This window comes from Tiliqua scincoides, chromosome 4 (assembly GCF_035046505.1).
Source record: "Tiliqua scincoides isolate rTilSci1 chromosome 4, rTilSci1.hap2, whole genome shotgun sequence".
In the NCBI taxonomy this organism is placed as follows: domain Eukaryota; kingdom Metazoa; phylum Chordata; class Lepidosauria; order Squamata; family Scincidae; genus Tiliqua; species Tiliqua scincoides.
The window spans coordinates 98,095,169-98,108,032 of record NC_089824.1 but is presented as its reverse complement, the minus strand read 5'-3'; positions in this window follow the sequence as shown (position 1 = coordinate 98,108,032).

Genomic DNA, 12,864 nt, shown 5'->3' with positions numbered 1-12,864 from the left:
CCTCACTATCACCTGGCAGAACAAAGTTCCAAACAACACAGTCCTGGAACGAGCTGAAATCTCTAGCATGTATACACTGCTGAAACAGAGATGCCTGAGTTGGCTTGGTCATGTTGTGAGAATGGGAGATGGTCGGATTCCAAAGGATCTCCTCTATGGAGAACTTGTGCAGGGAAAGCGCCCTACGGGTAGACCACAGCTGCGCTACAAGGATATCTGCAAGAGGGATCTAAAAGCCTTAGGAATGAACCTCAACAGGTGGGAAACCTTGGCCTCTGAGTGTTCTGCTTGGAGGCAGGTTGTGCAGCATGGCCTTTCCCAGTTTGAAGAGACACTTTGCCAACAGACTGAGGCAAAGAGCCAAAAAAAGAAGGCCCATAGCCAGGGAGACAGACCCCAGTGTGGAAGGGATTGTCACTCCTGAATCGGCCTTTTCAGCCACACTAGACACTGTGCCAGAACCACCATTCAGAATGTGATACCATAGTCTTTCGAGACTGAAGGTTGCCAACAATGGGGGAAACATCACATTCTGAGTTTCAGCTGGAAGGAATTTGGCTGCAATTCAATCCACCCTTACCAAAGATAAGCCCCATTGACTACAACAGGAATTACTTCTGAGTAGATATGGATAGGATTGGACTCTTAATTAAAAATATTCTCAGGAATACAGACTATTTTTTAGGAACAAGGTAACTTGGACTATGGATAATGCATTGCCATTGGGTTTATAATCTGTTGTGGGAGTACCTAAGTACCAGTAGTTCTGATGTCTTTAGTCAGCAAAGAGTGGGAATGACCTCCAAATTTAGATACATAGACACACAGATTAGTAAATTCATGTATAATTCAGGAAGTGTAGATAATAAAAATTCCTAGCAACTATAGGAAATCCCCCCCCCCCCAAGCAGATTCAAGTGTATGATAAGGCAATGGAATTTCCCACAGCCCAGCTCAAGTGGTTGTGCTTTCTCTATGCTACTCTCTATTATGGAGGTAAATGTTATATGCTAAATATTGATGTAAAAAATTGTAAAACCTTTCTCATAATCAGAATCTATTGGCCTACATGAATCTCATTCTCATGGCCTAGAATCTCATTTTCCTGATGGTGTTAAGGTATTGTAACTACTCCAGGATATACATCATGTCCTCTTTTGGGAGAACATATATAGAAATGTCCTATTTTCTGCTGTTGCTAGTAATCAGAGTTCTTTGGACTATATATGTACTGTACTAAATTGCAGTTTTCTAACTAGGTGAAAATGCAGCAACATTTTTGATACCCCATTAGTTAACTAAGAAGGCCCTGGCATTTTTTCTGCATAGATGAAACATGTGTTGGTACATGCTACTAGCTGCTATAATAAGTAATCCTCTTATATCCCTCCTTGAAAAACACCAACTGACTGAGGAACAAGAGAGGGCTAGGAAGACTAAGGGTGCAATCCTAACTCCTAACATAAGCACTGACATAAGGGCAATGAAGCTCCAAGGTAAGGGCACAAACATTCCCTTACTTTGAGGAGGCCTCCATGAGTGACACCCAACTGCAGGATGCAGCACATGTCCCATTGGTACCGCTATGCCAGTGCTGGAAAGCACTGACATAAGGGGTTAGGATTGCACCCTTAGAAGGACAATCAAGCAGATATTCCATCTGGGACCAAGTGCCTCTCAGGGACAAAGGGCCCAATCCTATCCAAATTTCCTGCACCAGTGCAGCCACAATGCAGCTCCGAGGTAAGAGAACACATGTTCCCATACCTTGAGGAGGTCAGTGACTGCCCCACCGTCACAAGATGCAGCGCACACTACACCAGCTACACCAGCACTAGAAAAATGGATAGGATCAGTCCCAAAGTGCCAGGTAAAGATACAGACAAGCAAGTTAAGCACAAGTAAGTACAGTTTTTTATCTGTCTAACTTTAATTTTAACTTAGGTAACTTTAATTTTAATTTAGAGTTAGAACTTTAATCTAACTTCCGGGAGGGAATTTGAGAATCTAGTTAATGGGACATAAGCAGCTAGGTAGGGAAAAATCAATAGATTCAAGAATACAAAAGGGAGCAGTGCAGAACCTGGACAGGTAAAGCCTAGGGAGCTGATTCGGAAAAGAATTGTAGGATCCGATGTGGACATGATCTGCTTTAAGCGAGACTAGAGTCTATGCGTGAGTAAGATCCCAGAGCAGAGACACCTGGAAACAACAAAACAAAGAAGGATAAAAGAAAAGCTAATTTTAGTATTATAAATTCTATCAAGTTATAAACTTGGACTCCAAACTTAGCATAGTTTAAACTTAAAGTTAAATGTTTAAATATAGTCCAGCCAAAAAGTCAGTTTTACATAAGAGGACAAAAAGATCTAGAGCAGGGGGCTCCAACGCCTGGCCCACAGCCTGGATCCGGCATACCAGGATTAAGCTTCCGGGCATGGCGCAGTGGTAGCAAAGTCTTATCGTTCCACGCGACAGCCTCCAGTTTTCACAACTGATCTTTGTACAAACTTGTGCAGGGCAGCCGCTTTCCCCCAGAAATCAAGGTGCACAGCCTTCTGATGCAATGGGCAGCAGAAGCAGCCACCCAGTGCGAGTCTGTGCAAAGATCAATTACAAAAACTGGAGGCTACAGTGTGAAACAGTCTTTGTTACTGCTGCACTGTGCCTAGAATGCTAATCCTGGCTCACACCACAGGCCAGTCTGGAAACTGCTGATCTAGAGAAATAGTAAATGCCTAGGGCAGGGAAGACAGGGGAAAGTGGGTCGAGAAGTGGGACCAGTGGAGCAGGACTCCTCCAGATCCAGAACGCCGCTTTGGGCCTCCTGGCAAAATAGCCAATGCAAACTTGAGTAGTCCCATTGCGGGGCCTGTGCCCTTCCCAGGGGAAGGGGATGAATGCCTCCTTCTCCCGAGGAGATGCTGCCCAGCATGCTTAGAATACAGCGGTCACCATTTTGCTGCACCTTAATCATTTTAAGTTATGTGTCATCGTTCCCTTTTGAAAGTCCAATTCAAATTGGACCAGGTTGAACTTCTAGAATTTCTCCAGGTACAACTGGAGTTCTTACACTGACAGTCCAATCCTAACCAACTTTTCAGCACTAATGCAACCCTCCATGAAGAGGCCTCCATGACTGCCCTCCCACCACCTGGATAGTTAGGATTGGGCTGTTGGTATAGTCCTAGCAACCAGCTGTAGGAACTGAAGGAAGATTGGTGCACTTCCTATTAACTGCACCTATATATTAGTTTGTGATGGGCAGTCCAATCCTGTCCACCCAGCACACCCAGGTAGCTGCTGCTGCCTCCTCAGGAGAAGGGGACTTTAGTCCCCTTCCCCCAGATAAGGCAAGTTGCCATGCAATGGAGCTATTCGATTCTATGGGTTGGTGTAGAATTAAGAGCCTCTGAGTTGGGCAGGCAGCCCGACATGGAGACTCAGGATCCGATGGAGTGAAGCTCTAGATGGGGTGAATAATGGAATCTAGTGGAATGAAATTATCATTATTTAACAGTGCAAAGGTGGGAAATTGGATTTTGGTGCTTTTTTTCCTTATTACAAGGTACTTAAAGGTGAACTTCGTCATCAGTGGTGAGCCAAATCAGTGGATACCAAATCAGTGGATACAGAGTTCCCACCTGTATACCACTTACATAACCTATTTATTAAAATGTGCCCTTGAAATAAAATCATTTAACACCATTTTAACTTTAGAAAACACCAAAATCTTTTTTTTTTTTTTAAAGTTTTTACCCACTTCTATAAATAAGGAATTATTTCAATGAGAGTTCTTCTTTCCTGAGATGGAAGTAATAACTGCTAGCAAATAAACTACACCATTTTACCAGTAAAAATAGCTTATACCTGTACAGTTTGAACAACTTTTCCAAAGTAGTTGTCATTATCATTGCAGCTCCAGGAAATTAGTTTAGCTAATAAAAGTTTTAACTAGCTGAGTTTCCCCTCGACTATCACTGCATGTCAGGCGAGAAGCGACCAATTCAAATGTCACTTCAGTCATAAATGCCCATCACTAAGAGGCCAAAGGACCAAACTAGGCAACATCACATTAAACCTGTCACTAATAGCCCAGGCCAGCTTCATTTCATTTCAAAAAAGAAGCTGAAGAAGCACAGAAGAGGAACTGGAGTTAACTCTTTAGTTTTCACGGTTCATGTTAGAACAGTGGTTCCCAAACCAAGACCCACTTTTTAAAACAACACTCTGTTGGGAACCACCTAGGTTTACCAGACTTTTAAAAAAAAGATCTAGCAAGAAATAATATTTATTTATTTATAAGTAAGATCCAGGTCTACAGAGCTTGCGTCCTGAGTACACTTCTGTACTGCAGTGAGTCATGGACTCTTCACTCACAACAGGAGAGGAAACTGAATGCTTTCCACATGCACGGCCTCCGACGTATTCTCGGCATCACCTGGCAGGACAAAGTTCCAAACAACACAGTCCTGGAACGTGCTGGAATCCCTAGCATGTATGCACTACTGAAACAGAGACGCCTGCATTGGCTCGGTCATGTCGTGAGAATGGATGATGGCCGGATCCCAAAGGATCTCCTCTATGGAGAACTCGTGCAAGGAAAGCGCCCTACAGGTAGACCACAGCTGCGATACAAGGACATCTGCAAGAGGGATCTGAAGGCCTTAGGAGTGGACCTCAACAAGTGGGAAACCCTGGCCTCTGAGCGGCCCGCTTGGAGGCAGGCTGTGCAACATGGCCTTTCCCAGTTTGAAGAGACACTTGGCCAACAGTCTGAGGCTAAGAGGCAAAGAAGGAAGGCCCATAGCCAGGGAGACAGACCAGGGACAGACTGCACTTGCTCCTGGTGTGGAAGGGATTGTCACTCCCGAATCGGCCTTTTCAGCACACTAGATGCTGTTCCAGAACCACCTTTCAGAGCGCGATACCATAGTCTTTTGAGACTGAAGGTTGCCAACAAATTTATAAGTAATAATACCAAGAAAAAAGATCCTCAAACATTTATTCATTCATTCAATCATTTATACCCTGCCTTTCTCCCCAAAGGGACCCAAAGTAGCATACAACAATAATTGAAACACTGTCAAAAACTTTCTATATATTTACACATGTTTGCAAACTGCAGGAGCTCAGAAACTGGCCTGGATGCCTTTAAAAGGGGATTGGACAGATTTCTGGAGGAGAGGTCCATCAAAGGTTACAAGCCATAACGTGTATGTGCAACCTCCTGATTTCAGAAGTTGGCCATCTCAGAATGCCAGATGCAAGGAGGGCACCAGGATGCAGGTCTCTTGTTGTCTTGCAAGGCATCTGTTGGGCCACTGTGAGTTACAGGAGGCTGGACTAGATGGGCTTTTAGCCTGAACCAGCAGGGCTTTTCTTATGTTCTTATGCAGGAGCTGAGCTCTTTGCAGGGTAATTAGCAGCTACAGTATCTGATTTTCAGTAGCCTCCGGGCTTGAGGCAATCAGTTATCTGATCTTTCCATCACCTTAGGCGCCCCACCAAAAATGTGGTCAGGACCCACCAGTGGGAGCCGACCCACAGTCTGGGAGCCACTGTGAACACACGTCCTCCCCTTGCAGCACAAAGTTTGCCCCTGGCTTTAGCGGGGGGGGGGGGGGATCGGCTGGCCCCAAAGGGTGAGTGTGAGGTGCTTTGCTGAAGTGCCCCAGGCAGCAAGGCCCTGGAGACTTTCTGGGCAGGAAGTGGCACTGTGGGGCTTGCTCCCGAGTAAACTTGCAATGGACCGCACTGCAGGCTGCTCCTCTGCCTCCCCAGGGGAAAGCTGCCGCTTTTGCCAAGCCTGCGAGCCACGGATGCAGCACCAGGACCTGGCTGCCCGCTGGAGGAGAGAGAGGGAGGGCTTTCCCAGCGTGGAGCAAAGAGCCCTCCAAGCCCGGGAGCGCCTGCGGCACGTTGACCTGCATTCAGCTCCAGGGGGAGTCCCTCTTACACCGGGCTTCCAGCAGCAGCCGAGAGGCGCGTTCCCTGGAGTGAAATTCACCCAGCGGCCAGACGAGGGCGCCCGCTCTGCTCTTCTGCGCATCCCTCGCTTGCTGGAGCGAGCCGCCTTCAGCCTTGAATCTCCTTCTTCCCCCCCGCCCCCTGCGGAGCAGTGCCAGGCAGGCACTTCTCCGTCCGTCCCGGCTCCATCCTCAGTGCCTCCAGTCCCAGCTGCGTTTTAAAGGCTGCAAGCGCAGGCAAATGGGCACGCAAAGGGGGTTCTGTGCCTGGGATGCCAAAGGCAGGGCAAGAGCCCAGCCTCCTTCTGCAGACTGAGCCTCTGGAGCGCAGCTGCCAGCGGAGGGCTCTGTCATTGAATGGGAGGGAGGGAGGGAGGGAGGCGCGATGAATCAATATAAAATTCAAATACTTTTGTGCCACCTGTTGGATTTTGCTACTAATTGCATGCAGTGGTGGAGATGGGAGAAAAGGGGGCTTTGGAAAAGCTTTTCCCTGAACTTGGGTTTCCAGTGTTCCTTTTACACTTCTGCTGATCAGGGAGAAACACACACACACACACACCCTTTCTCAAACATGTTGCAGCAAAACTTAATTGGCCTTTGCCGTCTTGGACACGCCGCTAAAGTGACTCCCACACAGGGCGACCCGGTGTCATAACCGCAAAAGAGGACCAGGCACCCCAAGCTGGCAGACATCTGAGAAAAATAGAGGACACCGCAAAATAAAAGCTGAAAACACTCGTCCATGGCTCGCATGCGCTTAATTTAAACACTGCATTACTTATGATAAAACTTAATACGATGTTGCATGTAGTTTATTGCATAACATTTATTAATTCCAAGAAGGCCATGTGCTGCCTGCTCACAAGGAAAAGGAGGACATTTGAGTTCTTTTCCAGGACACAAGGCTAAAAAAGAGGACATGCCCTCGAAAAAGAAGACGTCTGGGCACTCTTCTTCCAAATGTACATCCTGGTTCCGTTCCAGAGGCTTTTCCAGGAGATGGAACCTGTGCAAGTCAGGATAGAGCTATTGCACCTGTGAGAGAAGTCAGACCTTTGCAAAAGTACCAGTATAGGAGCTTTATACTATAGGAGCTTTAAACTCTATACATAGAGGCCTAGGAATTTCAAAGATCTCCAGGCCTAGTTCTCACTGAGGTAGTGACTGTCTGCCCTATTTCAGTCTGTAGGTGGGGCTCACATGTTGATCAAATTCTTCTCTAGCAAAATAATTTTTTTAAAAAAACTGCACATAGAAAATTAGCACATCAGGGAAAAGGTTAGTTTAGAACCTCCCTCCTTGACAGGTAGTTTTCCACATTCAGGGATTAATGTATTTATTGTATAAAAAAGTTTCAGTCACATGAACCGCTCATGCAAATTGGCACACTACCACCAAGACAAGGTGTGCCATCTTAGCAAAAACCAGACCTTAGAAGTACAGTACAAAGTAAAGACAGCTCACCATATTTTCCAACTGGTAACTTTCCAGAATGTGCATGTAACCACTTGGCAATGAGGTTGTCTAGAACATTCTATGAAGTGGTAAGAAGAATTTTACCACACACCCAGTCAGACATCTGGAGATCAGAGGATGAGAGCCAAAATCCTCGCTACATCACAGGATGTAATAAATATTGACTTATCAAGTGTCTACATGCAATGGTGGTAATTTATCACTTGGTAAAAAGTAATCGGTGTTGTACCAATACAAAGCCTGTGGTAATGCACAGCCTTTTTAATCCCTGCTAATTGGGTAAGAGGCACTTTTTCAAGTGGGTGCTGCTTTTTTTAGCAAGGGGAGAGTAACTGGCCCACTTCACCCCAGCAATGTCTGTTCTAGTGGCTGTCTGCTGGTATTCTTTTGCATCTTTTTAGATTGTGAGCCCTTTTGGGACAGGGAGCCATTTAGTTATTTGATTTTTCTCTGCAAACCACTTTGTGAACTTTTAGTTGAAAAGTGGTATATAAATACTGTTAATAATAATAATAATAATAATAATAATTTTTGCTGCACCAGGAAATCATTGTTCTCCATATAGCATTTTTTGTGCACAGCGTTTTAAAATCTTTATCCTCACCCATCCTCAAAATTATCTGTGTGGTTGTTAACTATTATGCCCATGTTGTAGATGGGAAACTGAGACCAGGAAAATAATGTGTTTCAAGGCCACAAGATGCTTTCATGACTACAGATCGACATTTAATATTTTGAACAATAGACAACATTGCCCGCATCAGTTTCCAAATTATGTTCAAAATTTCATTCCAGCCTATAACTGCTATAATTTCTGAAAACAATGTGTAGAGTTGGACTCAGATGGTCCATATAGGGTGAATGTGCAACATTTGTATGGATTTCTGCAATGGAGCATAGTTTTGACCCAAGAAATCACGATGTTACCATGCTTAGATTTTCAGAAATGGTCATAGGCAGGTAAATCTGATAAAACAGGAATGCTGAACAAAAATGATTCCTGAACACATTATAATCCTGTCAGGGAAAGGGCCATAGCTGGGTGACAGAGCATATGCCTAATAAGAAAAGGACCAATATTTACTCCCCGGCATTGCTAGCTGAAAGACTTCAGGTAGTCTGCTTGGGAAAAACCTCCCCTAATACCCAAGAGAATTATCCCCAGTCAGACTAGCCAATGCTCCATAGACCAGTGACTCAGTACAAAGCTGCTTCATCAATTCCCTACATTTTACTGTCAGTACAAGAGCTCAGTATGGAGGAGAGAGAACATAAACTCTATAGGTAAACATCAAAAATTAGCAAATGTTGGTTGAATGTCAAAAATAAGAATCATGCTATTTGACATTTACTCCTGTGGCATGCTGAATGTCCTTTGCCTGTTCATGATTCCAATGAGGATGCCATTTCAGTATTTACTGAAATTGCTCAGCTAGCCTTGATGTTCATGGGTAAATGCCAGAATTTTCTAAACATTTCCTGTGGCGCTGATTCAGATCTTTAGACTTACTGGCAAATGTCAACACTGACCAAGAGGACAATTCTTCCTAGTGCATTTGTAGTATCTGTACACAGAGGAACGCACACGCGACTTGGTATTCACCTGTCTCCCTCCTTGGCACCCACAGTCTTCATGCCCAGGCATTATGGAAAATGGGAGATCTGTCCTCATCTCCCATCCATTCCACCTTCTCTGTGTGATGCACGTTACCTGTAGTCATCCTCTGGAGAAAGGAGGAAGGGAAGAAAAAGGCTCTAGCTAGCCCTATGGAAATCTATATGCACTCATAGGCACTAAAACCTAGGATTGTGCCTCAAATGTTGTGTGTGCGCATGTGTGTGATAGATGGCGTGTGTTTATGTGATTCTATTGTACAAGTTGCTCCTAGCCAGAATGGAACTAGGAGGTGCTGATCTTAGTCAGTGGTGCAGGGACACTCCATGTCCTTTGTCCTGTAGAATTCCCCAGGGATCGACCTGATCTCCCATGCTATGTAACATCTATATGAAACAGCTGGGAGAGGTTATCCATATATTTGGGTTTGCACTATGCCCCGCATGCCCCCTTCCCTCTGGTGGCTCATTGGATCCTAATTTGCCACCATGCCTACTATACTATTGAGGGTTCGGGTGTCAACCCAGCTTGGTGGGTCTTCTAATAGGTGTGGGCCAGTATCCCACCCTACAGCATGCTTCTGATGGACTTCTCTCCTGCTGAAGGATGATGTTCACAGTTTGGAGGTGCTCTTGGATCCAGCATTGCTCCCGGATATCCAGGTGGTGGCAGTAGCCAGATGCTCTTTTGCTCAACTTAGAAAAGATTGGCTCTTGCCTAGAAAAGATGGGTCTGGCCACTGTCACATGTAGTCTGGTTTTCATAGCGTTCCTGGCTACTGTCCCCACCTAGAGGTGCCATTCCTCCTGCCTCCCACCCCCTAAACATTCTGAGGGCCGGGCAGGCCACGCACTGCTGAAAACTGGAAGTGTTGATTTTCAGCCTCCAGAAGGCCTTACAAGACTTTCTGAGGGCCAGGGAGGTTGTGCGCAGCTTCCTTGGCCCTCAGAATGCCTCTGGAGGGCAGCCCTCATATCAGAGCACCAATATCGGCATGCTGACTGAGTGCTGTGGAGGGGGCACTGCAGGGGGAGTGGATGGCAGTGCAGCACCACCCCCAAGCCTGGCGCCCAGGGTGTTTGCACCCCTTGCCCCCCCCAGGTACTCCACTGCTGGTTACAACTAGATTGGACTCTGCTAAGTGCTCTATGTGGGGTTACCTTTGAAGAAAGTTTCAGTTGGCTCAAAATTCTACAGCTAAAATGTGAACTAACAATGTTTCAGAACACTTTGTTCCAATATTGTATTACTGGCTTCTGAGCCCAATTTAAAGTGCTCGTTTGACCTTTAAAGCCCTAAATAGCTTGAGGCAAGGATGCAAAAGGAATGCACCATCCTATATGAATGTGCCTGCTCACTGTACATCTGAGATCCTGCTTTGCATTCACTGCTGACTGAAGAGTGGTGAATGCATAGGATTGTAAGACAGGACTTTCTCTATTGTGTGTATCTGGTGTGCTCCCTGGGGCATTTGGTGGGCCGCTGTGAGATACAGGAAGCTGGACTAGATGGGCCTATGGCCTGATCCAGTGGGGCTGTTCTTATGTTCTTATGTGGCGCCTATGCTTTGAATCTCCATGCTCCAGGAGATTCATTTGACCCCTTGCATGTCTGTCTTCAGACACCGGGTTAAGCTGCGATAGTTCTAACATTCATTTGAATAGGATGGCAACCACACTATTCCTACTGCTACTTTTTTCCTTATTGTTGGCGATGCTAATTCATTTTTTCTGAACTACATGATTATCTGCACTCTCTCTTAAAATGTGTACCATACTGTCTTGTCTGATTTTCCCTATCCTGCCGACTACACCAATTTGTCCCATCCAAATATTCCAACTCCCTTCTAATGCCCACTTGTTGGCTAATTAACAGCCTCCTTTTTCAAGAACAGCAGCTGCGGTGTGCAAAGGAAATGAACAGAACTCCTTATCAGTTTGTGCAATTAACAAGAATTTATTGCTACAAACACTGACACTCCCTGCAAGTCCTCTTGTCCAGAGGCTTTCCCTCCCCAAAACTCCACTTAACTTAGTGGGTAGAGGTCTGAAGCCTCCAGTCCAAGTCCAAGTCCAAGTCCAATCCAGTCTCCAAAGCACAGTCCAGTCTTTCCAGTCCAGTCTTCTGCAGCAGAGTGTCTCCTCTCCAGCAGTGTCCTCTTCAGCAGAGTGTCTCCTCCAGCAGGGTCCTGGCAGTCCTCTCTTCTGTGTCCTCCAGTAGGGTCCTGGCAGTCCCCTTCTTCAGTAGGTATGGGTCAGGTAGCTCTGGTCTGGGGTCCCTCTGGTCAGGTAGCATCTCCATCTGGGTTAGGGTAGCTCTGTCTCCTTCTGAAGCTGCCTTTTATCCTTGGATGTCTCATAATCCAAAATGCAGCTCAGCTGTGAGCTACCTTGTTAGCCCCTTGTTAAGTCCAAATTAGGCTCAAGTGAGCCATCTCTTCAGTCCATGTCCATCCAAAGTTCCATCAAGGTCAAATGAAGCTCAGGTGTCCATCCAGGTCTCCATTGGCCTTGATTGATTACAGCTGTAGAGCCAGCCCTGCCCTTCCCAGAGCTGTCAAACAGCTGTCAAAACATGGAATCGCTGTCAACACCACATCATCCACCTGATGATCTTCTGATCTTCCATTACACATACTTGACCTCAGCCTATCCTTTCAGGTGTCCTTTCATCCTTCTCTCTCCAAGAAATAGAACAGCTTGTGACCTCTCTAGACTCACCCTACCATCTGTTGTGCTCTATCACTACTGTAGATAACCTCCAACAGAACCTATTTTTTGGTGGTAGGCCAATATTAGACTCCAGTTGACTTCCAGGCTATTGGATTGAGAGCTACATCGTGTACTCAATTGTCTGTCTCAAAGTAACTCCTTTCTGTCATACCTTATATATTTCTAGTAAGCCTCCCCTCCTCATGCAAAGCTGATTCATGTATATAAAGGGGCAGACTACTTCCCATAGTCCAAGAACATTGCACCTTACACGTAGCTTTTTTTAATCTGTGCTGGAGGTGCTGACCAATATTATGAGGTAAACTTCATGTCTATGGCCTGAGCATTAGAAGGAAAATGTGTTATTTTCAGAATTTTCTAGTACTTGGCATGTCATGGGTTTTCTGCTTTCTGTCCAATGTTGGTATGCTGTGAACTACATAGTTTCCTAAGTAGTTTTCTTGCTACAGAGCAAGTACGATAACAAGGACTTCCTTCATCCTTTTCGAAGGAAACATCTTTAAAAGATGTTCTGAAGGGAAAAAAAGTCCCATTTTTAAGTTTTTTGTAGCAATCAGTGGCAGATATAGTTTCTCTATACATATGAACAAGGAATCTCAAAGTGTTTGAGATGCTGTAAACTTAATACAAGATAACAAGCTGCTCTTGAATGATTTCTGTAGGGTTTTATTTGGTTCATATGTCAAATCTTGGTTTCTGTGGTGATATCTCCAGTTTAGTTTGCCTGACAGTCCAGTCCTAACCAACTTTCCAGAAGTGATGAAGTCATACCACAAGGGCATGTGCTGCATCCTATGGTGGAGAAGCAGTCACAGAGGCCTCCTCAAAGTAAGGAAACATTTGTTTCTTTATCTAGTGGCTACATTGGTGCTGGAAAGTTGGTTAGTCTTGGGCTGTCAACCCCCTAAAGAATGTTGTTTTATTCAGGGTCAGCTTTTAGGCAATTGGGGAGATTGGGCCCAATTGGGCTCTGCACATGGTGGGGACCCTGCACAGCCCTTCCACCCACCATTGCTTCCACTTGGCCCGAAATTGCATCACTTTGAAAGCAGCTCTCATCCACTGCTGC